The sequence below is a fragment of the Camarhynchus parvulus genome, chromosome 4A, assembly GCF_901933205.1.
Source record: "Camarhynchus parvulus chromosome 4A, STF_HiC, whole genome shotgun sequence".
Lineage (NCBI taxonomy): Eukaryota > Metazoa > Chordata > Aves > Passeriformes > Thraupidae > Camarhynchus > Camarhynchus parvulus.
The window spans coordinates 4547767-4560816 of NC_044600.1; positions in this window are offsets into that span (position 1 = coordinate 4547767).

Below are 13050 nucleotides of genomic sequence, written 5' to 3' on the forward strand. Positions count from 1 at the left end.
TTTGCAAAAGTGAATGCCTTCACCTTAAAATAAAATGTCTTTACTTCCAAGATGTTGGAGCACAGGAAAACAGAGTGCTGTACACTTAATGCCCTCAGAAGTTCTCAGCTCTATTAAAATGTCCATAACTTTAAGAAAAAAGAACAAAATAGTACTGCTTAGAAATATTTAAAAACAAAAAATCATGCTCAGCAGACAGCTCTTATGACAAGGCTCTGCCCAGAGTGAATTTTTATGCTTGAGTTATAAACCCTTGAAAAATGGGGATCCTAATACAAAAGCTGACACAGCTTTAACTAAAGCAGCTCTAGTAAGTGCTGCTATAATTATTTGCTCATTAATTACAAATTTTGCAAGACATGAGAGTAACACAAATTGGAAAATAGGAATAATTATCAGTAATAACGCCACAGAAGCTGGACACATTGAAAGTATCTTCCTCTTTAAATTTAATAATAGCAAGACAGCTAGAAAACTAATAAGAAATACATAATTGAAAATTAACCTTGCAAATCTGCTGTTAATAAACCATGGTACTCTTGCACTACAATAATTTTACACAGCCCTTAATTTGCATTTGAAGTGTTATTCCAGGTAATACTTTGTACCTTCACAACAATTAATGTGTCTTTGAATTAAAACAAAAACGCCAAGGTTGAGTTTGGGATAGCTGGGGAGGAGGGAATGGTTTATCCTGTCGTTTTAGCAGCTCAGAGCTGGGATGGCTGGAAATCAAATGTACAATGGGGATTTTTGTGCTGGGATGCCTCAATGCTGTTTTGTTGTTGTTGAATCCAGGCATTGTGGTGCTCTGTGCTTGCATCCCCCCCTTGTGTAATCCACCAGTTGGGATCACTTGCACTTTCTCATCCTCCGAGGTGTGAGACTTGATTGCTTGGGGATGATTTAAGCATCCAGGGCACAGGGAAGGGGGAGTGTGTGGTCCTTGAGCTCCCCTGCTGCAGCTCTCGAGTGGTTTTCATGGATCTGATGGGGGCAGTGCTGGAGGCACTGGGATTTGCTGGGCAGGCAAAGCCAGTGCAGCCCCTGCCTTAATGAAAGGAGCTGCTGGCACCTCGTGCCTGATGTTTTTTCCCCACTCAAAGGGAAGTGGCACTTCCTTCTGAATGTTTTATATCTGTTAGCAATTGACAAAAGCCTCCAAAAAATCTTAAATCAATCAATTTGCATGTAAAGATGAAGAGAATTGTTTACTCAAAACGCAGACTGAGTCAACTGCTCTTGCTAAGTATCTCCCACTCACAAAATAAACCTGATATATATCTCTGCCTGCACAGAAAACTCGGAGCCAAGAAGTGTTTAATAATTTTGGAACTCATATCTAGCGAGCTCTGAGTGCTCAGCTGAAAGAAAGGACAGATTCTAGGAAAAAAAATCATGCCTGACGGCAGACTTGTATTATATTGTAATACTAATGGTAGTGAAAGTATATCCAGGCACTCAAAGTTGTGTATGACCAAGCAGTTTAAAAAAATAAAATAAAAATAGAAAAAATAACCCAGAGACCTCCAGTGTTTGGCATCAGAGAGGAGGAACATTGTACACAAACAATTGGGTTAAGAGTGTGCACTCTAAACAGGGTTTCTGCACAATTCCAAACTCCATCAAGGGCTGCATGTAAAATGTTGGCTTCTTTGTGCAAACCCACAAATCCTGGGGAAAAGGCCACGTGGGGTCAGCAATTCAGCTGTTTGCCTGCTCACTTTATGTAAGAGGTTAGCAGCAGTGTGCTTTTTGTCCCAAGCCAGCAATAGCAGGAACAGCTTGGTTCTGAGAGGGCTGGGGCTCCCCTCGTAGTGCTGGAGAAGGGGTCCTGAAATAAACCTTGGATGGGGACAGCCTTGGATTTGACCCCTTCTCCATTTATCTGGCTGTGTGTGTTCAACTCCCACTGCTCCCCTCAGCCTGTAAAACTCAGACACCACCAGCACAGGTATTCTGCCTTTGTTTCAATGTGTTTCAGGGGTTTTCAAACACATGGCAATGTGGGAAAATAAGGAATTTTGGGTGCCCAAGCTCTTGGGTGCCCCAGAAGAGTTGGAGGTGTTGGATGGAAAGCAAACCTTCTATCTGCTCACAGCCTCTGGGTGAAATCCCAGCAGCATCCCAGGTCTCTGTGGCTTCAGCCCAAGGAGGGAGAGGATTTCTCCTTCCAAATGCCTTTGGAATTGGGTACATAGTGAAAAAATAGAAAAATGAAAAATTTCTTTACAATCTCTTCAGCTTTGGGACAAAACTCTTTGAGCAGTGGGGTAGAGCTTGTTTTAGGGGTGTGAGCCCTGGCACAGGTGTCCAGAGCAGCTGTGGCTGCCCCATCCCTGGAGGTGTCCAAGGCCAGGTTGGACAGGGCTTGGAGCAGCCTGGGACAGTGGGAGGTGTCCCTGCCCATGGCAGGGGTGGATTAGTTGGTATTTAAGATTCCTTCCAATCCAAACCATTCTGTGGTTCCATAACTTGCGTGAGCTCAGTGTGACCAAGATGGAACTTGGTTTCAGTTGATCCATCAGAATTTGGGAATGGAAGAGAGCAAGGATAGGAGTCCTCAGCTTAACCCTGGTCAGGGTTTGACCCCTACATTTGTGAATGTAAGAACTGATGGTAAGAGCTGACCAGGGAAGGGCTGTGGAAGGCTGGGTGGATAAACCTGCACTTCCACGTGTGTCTGTAGGTCCTTCTGAGAGTTCCATGCAAGCCCAGAGGGAGTTTTGGAGCTGTTCTGGATTTGGTTTGGGATTTCAGAATCTCAGCCACCCCATGGCACCTCTTGGGCAGAGACAGCCTTGAGATGAGGAGGAGCAGGGAATGGGCAGCCACAGAGCCAACCTTGGGGAAAAGGAGATGGAAAATATCCTCTCCTTCTGAAAACCAGCAGGCTGGGGGAGAAATGTGCCTCTAATGCAGCTCCTGAGGCTGCCTCTGCCAGTGCATCCCAATCAGTATTCTGTTCATCCCTGCTTTCTCAAGGAAAGACATAAAGGAGCAGCATAGCCAAAAGGAAGCTATTTTTAGAAGATGGAGAGATGATTTCCCCCCAAACCATTCTGCTGTTATTTATGTTGCGTGGTTCTTGAGTTATTTATTTCAGTGGGAGTTGATGCAAAGTGGGATGGGGTTTAATGTGTGGAGGGATGGTGAAATCCATCCTACAGCTGTCCTTGCTATTTCAGGGCTGGCTTCAAAAGCCTTTCCAACCTGCACGTTGGAAGGTGGCTTTTTGGATGTTATCAAGGTGCTGCTGATGGCCAGGGGGGTTTGCTGTCCCCAACTTCCAGTGCACTGACCATTCTCCAGTGGCTGGCACTGCAATATATTCTAACCTGGCACTTAAGCCACCCATATGCATTTTTAAAACACTAAAAAGGATTATTCCAAGTGTGCTCCAAGGTAAAAATAAAAGATGTTAACACTTTTCATCGATCAAAGCTAATTTATGCAAACTGGGCTCTGCTGGCAACTGCAGCAAGGTATAAATGGTGACATCATGGAGCGTGAGCTCTGCCAACCTGGGTTACTGCTGGGTGACAATGGAGTGATTTAGCTATTATGAGCTCGCTTAATATTTCATACTTAAAGTGGAGCCCAACCTGCAGCTCAGGGTTATGTGAAGTGCACGTTGTGGAGTTGTTTCAGAACAGATTTTGACACAAACTTTGCAGTTAAGGGAAATGTTTGAGTGACACACATATTGCATATGCTGTTACTCTGCAAGGCTGCTGAAAATCCTTTCAGAAAGGAAAACTTACTGGGGAATGTTTTCTATTTTCTGTATATGTGTGCATGTACATAGACACATGCACACCAAAGGGTGGAAAATCTGGAATGTTGTCTTAAGCTTTCTGCTATGAAATCATCACAGGAGAAGAAAATCACTTGGATCATACAAATATAGCTGCAATTTTTAAATCCCAAACCCTGTCACTCTCCCAACAATGACAACAAAATACTGTAGATGTGATGGGTCATGGGTTTGAACTTTTAACACCAGTTTGAGATTCCAGCCTCTTTTACAGAAACAGTGCTGAAGTGACCTCCCATTCAGTGAGGAAAGCGCTGCAGCTGCTCTGAAAAAACATCAAGTAAAGCACCAGGAAAAGAAAAGCTTGTTGTAGTTGATGCTTTGGCTCCCCAGGTTTGCGGCTGATGAGAGAGGATGTGCTTCTCTCCAAGCCTCAGGGGCAGCCCCTGCACTGAGCCTGGGAGCCTTCTGTCACATTGCTCATCTTGCTTTTAAAAAATTTTATTATTAATTGTCAGACAATTGGAATTACATGTGGAACGACATGTTTTCCTGCTTAGTGCATGATGGGAAGAGGCAGAATTTAGGCTGTGTTGGTGAGGAATAATATCCAAGATAATTGTGTCCAGGCTGTAGGACAGTGGGGACTGCTATTCTTCCTGTTAAAACCATAGGCAGGATGCTTTTATATATTTGGGATAAAACACAGGGGTTGTAGCTGGGATAACCTGCTAACCTTGGCCACTGCAGCAGGAGGTTGGGACAGCTGGACCATGGGGAGGTTTTCATATTTAGGTGGGTTTAGCCACTTCTCAGACCCTTTGAAGGACAGGAAGGAATCCTTTGGGATTATCCTAGGAATATGGTGATGTTTGCACCTGCAGTTTAAGTCTGAGATTGGCAAAGTTTCATCCTTGATGACTTGAGGACCAGTGTTGCTGCTCCTTTTTGGCAAGAACAAGGACAGTGAGTATCCCAGAAGAGATGTGGCCAAGCCCTGCAAAGTGCCTCATTGTCTGGAAAAATGACTATTTTACCCTCTAAGTCTGTTATGCTCATCAGTGTCACAAAGCCAGGTCTGGTTGCACATTGCTGGCCGCCAGCAGCCTGTGTTTGAAAGCACATTTTGGGGGTTACTCTGCGTGTCTGACACACCCCATATTTAGAGAAGGAGCTAAGGTTTTCTGCACCCACATTTGAGGCTGTTTTGCAACACCTTCCACAGCAGTGAAATGACTGTGCCGCTGCTATAAACACTTATCCAAAGCAATCATTATTGGTTCAAATATTTAAAGTGTAGTTACACAAGAAATAGTCATCAGTATGATTCTTTAAATTGAGAACAAGACAAAGAAGTGCAAATCAAGAACTGTAGGATCTTTAGTTATTTAAATGCTGCTTTAGGAACTTTTCCTGCCCACAATGAATTTCCACTGTTCCTTACAGCTGATTGAGAATTTTATGGTTTTTCTATCAGAATTAGTTCAGGCCACTAGAAAACATCCTTTGTTCCTGTATTGATAGGAATGCAGTATTCTCCTTTCTTCCTGTTTGGCCTCCTCTGCCCTGGATGCAACGGGAATAAACACAGTGCAAGGATTTGTGTTCCAACAAAGAAGAACAATTGCAGCAGTGTTTAAATTCACAAGGTTGGAGGATTGTAACTGGAGTTTATTTGAGCGTGGGGGGAGGAAATGTTTATCCCACTTCATTTTAGAGGCTCTCCCTTTGCCATATCCCTGCTTATCACAGAGGGACAAACGTCCTTCGCTGTAACGGAAATAATTCCCATTCTATTCCAAAAAATCAGCCTCGGAGCCACGGGATCCCAGGAATAGGCTTCTCCCTCTAGTGGCAGCAGAAAGGGAGATGCAGAACTCTTGGACCAGGTAGTTTTTCTTTTTTCTCCTTTGGTAAATCATATGAGGTAAAAGAGCTGCTGTTTATTTACAGCTTCAAAGAAATATTAATATGGTACAAAATATCTGCAGCTGCCTCCTGGTTCTCTTTAGTCATTGAAATACTTTAAAAACTAACACGCTGAATGGCGTTTCTCTAATTTTTAAGACCTTAAGACTCAAAGTACGATAGAGACAACTCAAGGAACACAAATTGTGGTCAGTTTGGTGTCTTGCTAATTCCTGGTGGCAGAATCATGGAGCAGACACTGTGCTTGGGATAAGTATTGGGATTAATTCAGCATCCCTCCCTGCAATGCCTGGCACTGGACAGCCTGCAGAGAGGCAGGGATGGGGATATTCAGAAAACTGTATTGGGGGAGTGTTTGAATCATATCTGGGGCTACTGTGTTTATTTGACACATAAAATGCAAACCCGCGTGCTCTCAAGGACCAAACTGCCCTTGTGCACCTGGAGGAAAAAAATAAATTTGTATCTATAAGCAGGAGAGGCTGAACACCACCCAGAAGTCAAATAATAAGCCCAGTGAACACAGAGAAGCTGTGGCTGCCCCTGGATCCCTGGCAGTGCCCAAGGCAAGGCTGGAGCACCCTGGGACAGTGGAAGGTGTCCGTGCCATGGCAGGGCTGGCACTGGGTGAACTTTAAGGTCCCTTCCCACCCAAACCATCCTGGGATTCTGTAAAACCTATATCTTCTGTCCTATTTCTGCATTTCATCTCCTGATGGTGCTTTAGTACCCAAGAAGAGCACAAAGCCGCTAATATTTGTTTTAGATGAGCAGAAAGGTTGATCTGTGGAGGGAGCCTGGGTGAAATGTTTGTCCCTGGCTGGCTTCTGAATCTGTCACTGGTGTTCTACTCCTCATGACCCAGTCCCTGCTTCTGGTGAGGATTTCAGTGCACACTCTCACTTTAATAGATTACATGAAGGAAAGGTGGGAACAGCATCTTAAATCCAGGGACAATGTGTCCTTCAGGCTCTGGTGCTGAAAATAGTGTTGAGCCAAAGGATGTTCTGTTATCAACAGAAAACACAAGACACCCCCATGTGATTGGGGTGCAGCTCAGGCCCCTTTGATATGGGGCTGTAGAAGAAATGTTCTTGGCTGGTCTGGGGGTGGAACTTGTGTAAACTCCCCTGTGTCCTTGGGAAGCTCTGCCTGGCTCTGAGGATGGAGAGCTCTGCCTTGGGAAGGCCTGGGGAGGAAAATGTGGCTGGAATCTGCAGTGACATTATTGCAGCCTTGGGACACAGGAAAGGTCTTCCTGGCCTGGGAGGTCACATGAGTTAGTCCAGGAACTGGAGAGTCTTCCATGAAGGAGGAACTTGGTGACTTCAGAGTGAAGTGCAAACTCTGCTCCTTCCAGCTGGGGCAGCCAAAGGCAGCCAAATTCCAGCTCCTCTCTTCCAAAGTTAGTGATATTTCTCGTGTCCTTTCTGAGGGCTGTTTCTCTGGGGCCTGTTCCACGTTAGGACTCTCTGGTGAGAGGATGTGGCCCAGGAATTCTGGCCAGGCTCTGAGGGATGGTGGTGGCATCCTGGGCTCACCCAGGCTGGGAGACCTTGTCCAAGGGTTGTGTTTTCCTGTCCCCCAATCCTCAGGACCAGCTCAGCTTGTTCTGATGTTTTCCCAGGAGCTGCCTGGGGGATTCCTAAGGACAGAAAACTCCCTGGGATTTATTTCTTCCATGCTGCCTTTTGTGAGATGGTCTAAATTTCAGCTACTTTCCAAATCACAGAGCAAGGCTTTTGGTTTTTAGCACTGTCACTTCTTTGGGTAACACCTTGTCCTGACTCTGGCAGATACCTGGGCTGCTTTTCCAGCCTCTTGTTTCCTCCCTGGACCTGAAAACTGTTCTAATTTTATTTTACCTCCCTGTAAGGTTTCTTTTCATTCGCTGCCTTTGCTTTTCTTATCACTTTTTATGCTCTCAACTTCATTATGCAATTGTTCCAACCCTGCTCTGTATTTGATGTTTTATAACTCGTGTCTGCCTTTTCTTCCACTGTTGATTACTTTTACATTTTGATGTTCCTTCACACTGGCTTTACAGGAAAAAAAAAAAATAGAAAAAACAACTTGAACATTCCCTGTGCAATTACTGGGAGGTGGCACACACAACCCCCGGGCATACATTAATTTATCTTTGAACACTTTCTATTTCCTCTGTGTCCTTTCTCTCCCCAGCTTTATCATGTTGAATTTCACCCTGCACTTGCTCTCCCAACTTTGCTCTGCTAAAATCTAATCTACTTGTTTTCTAACTTCTGGTTGAACATTAATCCTGGTGAAATCCTTAAGGGCTGAGCCCAGAGTCTCCCCCACACTCGCATCCACTCATAACTGCTGGTGCAGGAGCCTTGCTCAGGAATTATTCCTTACAAAAAGCCACCTCCTTCCCAGACATACTCCAGATGATGGAAAAAATATGTGGTGGGACCTCCTGCACTGTAAAGAATTTATTTTCCCCAGATCCCCAGGTGTTGCTCACATCCTCTCCCCCTCTTCAGATTTGTCTTTCCCCTTGACTTGATCCCAGCTGAACATTTCAGCCTCTGCCTGATTTTGAGCAGCTGGGACATGGGTCTCAAATGCTGCAGTTCTGGTGCTTCCGTAAATTTCCTTAAAAAACAACCAACTTGGATTGCTCAGCAAAAAGCCTTCACATTAACCAGCAGAAGTCTTGAAACACTCTGGATGAGTCCTGGACTTTTCTAGAGCTGTAAATCTATTTTCAGGAAACCCCTGAAGGTTATTCCCATTAAAACCACTTCTTTATACCCACATAAATTCCCAATGCTTATAAAATTCTATCAGGGTGGAAACTTTCTGGATGTGTTTGTCTTGTTCTTCCATATCTTTATCTAGTTCTTATATTATATGTAATTAACACATTTAATACTGACTTTAATTGACCTCATCAATGTCATGGCTTATTAAGCTTTTTATCGTGTAATGGGTTTTTTTTTTCCATCTCTATAATGATCACATACATTTGTTTATCATAAATTGAATGCATGTATTTTGGAAAATAAAATTGAAATGCCAAGTGCTTTTCGGAAATTCTTTAAAGCACAGTAAAAGAGATACCTGGGTGTAGTTAAATTTTTATAAAGTGCAACATGAAAATATGTCTTTACCTTCATTGCTTTTTCTGTCTTCTGCTTACTCCCTTTTTTTTTCCCAGAAAGGCAGCTGACAAAAACAAGAAGGAATATTTCTTGTGCTAAATGAAAACAACTTAAATCTCTTTTTTGATTTATTTGGTATTTAATCTCAAGTGGAAACTTGCAGTCAGAACCCGCGCTTTCCGTTCAAACTGGAAAAGTATTCTTCACAAATAAGTGTTTGTTTGGAGGGGGAGAAAGCTCTAATTGTAACTGTTGGGTCTCACAATAAATATTTCTGTAGTGAATTTGAATTGATTAATCTGTCACTTTTTTCAGTAAAGTGCAAAATCAGATCAGCTCCCATCTTGCTTATTTACACGGTCAGCTTTAATTTGTCATTAGTTCTATTGAGTAGCAAAGCTTTTAGTGCAGAAGATACCTCTTCCACTTAATGGATAATCATTTAGTGAATATAATTTAAAAGGATTTATCTGGTCTCTCTGCCATGGCTGTAACCTAACCCCAGCATGATAAACTTTCTCCAGGAGAAGGATTAGCACTTTCTGGTGGCTTTTGCTCGGGAATTTGTTCAGTCATTAGTTCAACACCCAGCTTGGCCAAAGCGCCCTGAGAGCTGCACTTGGGGCCTTGACACAATGAAAGTGTTTCTGGGTTTGGCTGCACTTTGCATTAGACCATTTGTGTCAAGTGATTCAATAGGTTTTCAATCCAGATCCCTGCCTTGTGTTATTTGGAAGATAAGAGCAAGAAATTCAAGGCAGAGGCTGAGAGAGTTGGAAAGGCTTCATGTGAGACGAGGGGCCAGGAGCTCTACCTGGGAAAAACAGGGAACAGTAAATGAAAACAAGTTCTTGAGCAAATTATGGGAGGAGACTGGACAGATCATGATAAGAATTTTGACTTGCAATGAAGTGCCGTGAGGGGAAGAGCTGGTTTTTCTCAGGAGCTGTATCCCCCCGGCCAGAGGGATGGGAATGTCAGCCCTCCCCGAGAAGCACCCTTAATTAGGGATGCAAGTTTCTGTAACATTTTACACTCCTAGAATCTGAAATTATGAAGAATCCTGACTTCAATCCATTTTCTTTCTTCCCCGTTGCTGAGCTCTGGCACTCCTGGAAGGTGACAATGGTGGCACTGCAATGTTATGAGCTCCAAAACCAGGGCAATTCATCTTGGTGCCTCTCCAGCACAGGGCAGGTGGAGTTTGCATTAAGGAGTGAAAGAATTTCCCAGGAATATCTGCAGCAGGAACAGAGGAGCACTGTATAGGTCCAAGTATGACCTTTCTTTCAGGGAGTGTGTGAGGATATTTTCAATGATGTTTGGACTGATGTGCTGGGACAGTGACAGCTGAAAGCTGGACCTGGAGTCCCCAAACTAAACCTTAGAGTCACCAAACTAAAGCTTTTGGTCAAAAACTTTGAATTAATACATCATTAATAACTGAACAAGTGCAGCACTATTCATCAGCATGGATTGACTTGCTTTTAGCACTAAATTTGAAAAAACCAGGCTTCCCAGGACTTTAATTTGGTTTTGCTTCTTTTATCCCAGGTCTGCCTGGGTTCCAGAGCTGTCACCACTCTGGAATAGGATCATTCCAGCTCCTGCTGAAGCTCTGTCAGTAGGGCATGGCCAGGGTTGATGACAGATATGATGAGAGGGTTTTGGTTGGGTGTTTTTTGAACCTGCTGCTTTCCTCTAACTCTTCTATTCCTTTTATTTCTAAAAGAGAAGTTTTAAACTCCTAAACAGCAAAAACCAAACACCCAAACAGCCTCTTCAAAACTCCATGTTGCATTTTTAATGATCTTTTATGTTTGTGTAATAATCCAAGGCAACATTTTGAAGCTTCATTTTTGGAAGGGATTAACAGGGACTGTTTTAATCTTTCCTGTAGTGGATAAACTGCTGGAAAGCAATCCAGCAATCCAGAGGCAGTTATGTTTTCACTGATGCCTGGAATTGAAATACTCGTTGATTTTTACTTTCTTTTTTTTGGCAACATTTCTACTCGAGGAAAGAACTTGAGTGCAATCAATTAAAGAAAGGATCTGATTTGCTTTGTAATTGTTTTTCTGTCTCTATGAATGATGTAAGGGCATTTTGGAAGAATTTACTTCACTACTCTGTCTTTTCTAAAATAACAGGTTTACTGGTTGATTTATGGGTTGTTTGTTTTGTTTTTGTTGTTCTGTCTGTAGGTGAGAAAAAGGTTAATTTGCTTGAGAAATCATGTCTGTGCCAGAGAAGGTCAACTTGTTCCATCATCGTGTTCTGCCATTGGAGCTGACCTCAACCTAAACACGGTGCTTTAAGGCAGGAATTAGACATCCTGTTTTTCTCCATGCTTTTCCCAGCATTTGTTTTCTCCTGTTGTGGTAGTTTCTCAGAAAAGGCAGGAGGGTGTGACTCCCAGGAATGAATTCTGTTCCCCCTAAAGTTGCGTTTTTGACGTTGCACTTCAAAAACTTCGGTTTTTGCTGTGGCTGTGCCAAGCTGTGTCAGGTGCGACTGCCCACGAGCCAAAACACCAACAAGTCTACTTGGGAATTGAGTCAAAGGCAGGAAAAAACTGTGGAAGCATAAAAATTGGGAAACACTGGGAATATTAACTTTTTTCAAAGTGGATGTCAATGAATATCAAAGCGTAGTGAGTCCTGGGGATGTCCCAGATCCTCTTCCTGTGCTATTTCCATGATTTGTAGGATGCTGACCACAAAGGATGGACCAAAGCATCCAAATCCTTGGATCCAATCCAAATCCAGAAGCTCCTGCTTCTTGGAGCTTGGATTCAACTCTTGTCAAGGGGAAATGTTCTAGGAAGTGATTAAGAAAGATGAAGCAAACTCCCAATAATGTTTAGCTGGAGAGTTTAGGAGAGGTGGTGGAGGAAATGTTAAATCAAAATGTTTGATCAGGCTGTAGGATTCACTCTAGATGTGTCAGAATTCTTGTTGGCATCTCCCTATTTCCATTTCTTGTTCCAAAGTTGCCAGAAGTTTGGAAACTGGCTTGGAGGTTGCACCTCTCCTGTTAAATCTGGCTTGGGGAGGTTGTGCAACTGGACACTCATCTCCACCCAGACCCAGCTTCCACAGTAGTTACGAGAAATTAATGGGAATGCATTTTGCGACAACTTAGTGATAAAGTGGTGGTTAAGAGAGTATTGTCAAATTTGGGATGCAAGTCAGCAAGAGTCTCCATGTGTGTGCAGTTTTGGTGTGTTCTATATTATTTCCTGGAAGATCCACATGGAAGAAGAGGAATTCAGTAAATTAAGGGGTTTTTTCCTAGTTAGTCTCATACATGGAGTGATACTTTGCTTTTGTGGATATGCAATTGCTATTAAGTTACGAGGGATGCTGCAGGGGGGGCTGGAAAGAAAATAAGCTTTTTTCCCCTTTCTTTAACTGGATAAGAGTGAAAAGTGTGATTGGAGTTGGTCAGCATGGAAACAAATGTCTGAATTTACTTGCAAGACTTGGATATCTTCAACCTTTCCAGGTATAAAACCCCCTGCAGTAAAAGGCACGTGCACAGGATTTTACATAATTTACTATTTTTTATGAAAAATCGCACCAAAGTGGCACCCGAGGCACCACATCCATTGCCCTTTGATAAGAGATGGAAGTTGGTCAGTTTTGCTCTTGGCATTTATTAGTGCTGATTCCCAGGCCAAGGAATGGCAGGAGGAGTTGGTTGTACAGCAACTTCTGAACTGGAGTGGCAGAGCTGGTATTAAAGATCTTGGATTTGCTTTAGGCTTCCTGTGCTTCAATATAAAGCTGTGGTGGGCTCTTCATGCACTTGCAAGTCAAAACACTTGATATTTCTTTTTTTGTTGTTGTTTTTTGTAATTTCTTGGTTTTTTTTTTTTTGCAGTAGTTGTTAAAACATTTGCAGAATAAGTGCTGAATTAAAAAAAAAATGTCCATCTATTTTAAATTTCAGCCATGCACAATAGTTCTTATTGTAGGTTTTACCAACCTGCAGAATTGCTCTTGGCTTTCCCCTCCTCAGGGCAGATTATGTATCACGCCCTGTTTAACTCCTTCAACAGACACACGAAGAAATTTCACTTCCACAGAGCAATCAGACCTCCCCCTGCCCTTGAGCCTTCACGGGGAGGATGTATGAATTGGGATTTTCAAGTACATATTAAGAAGTTTATTGCCAGTGGAGTATGCATAGATCAATATTCAATATAGCTGTAAACACACGTCCTTCACACGGATG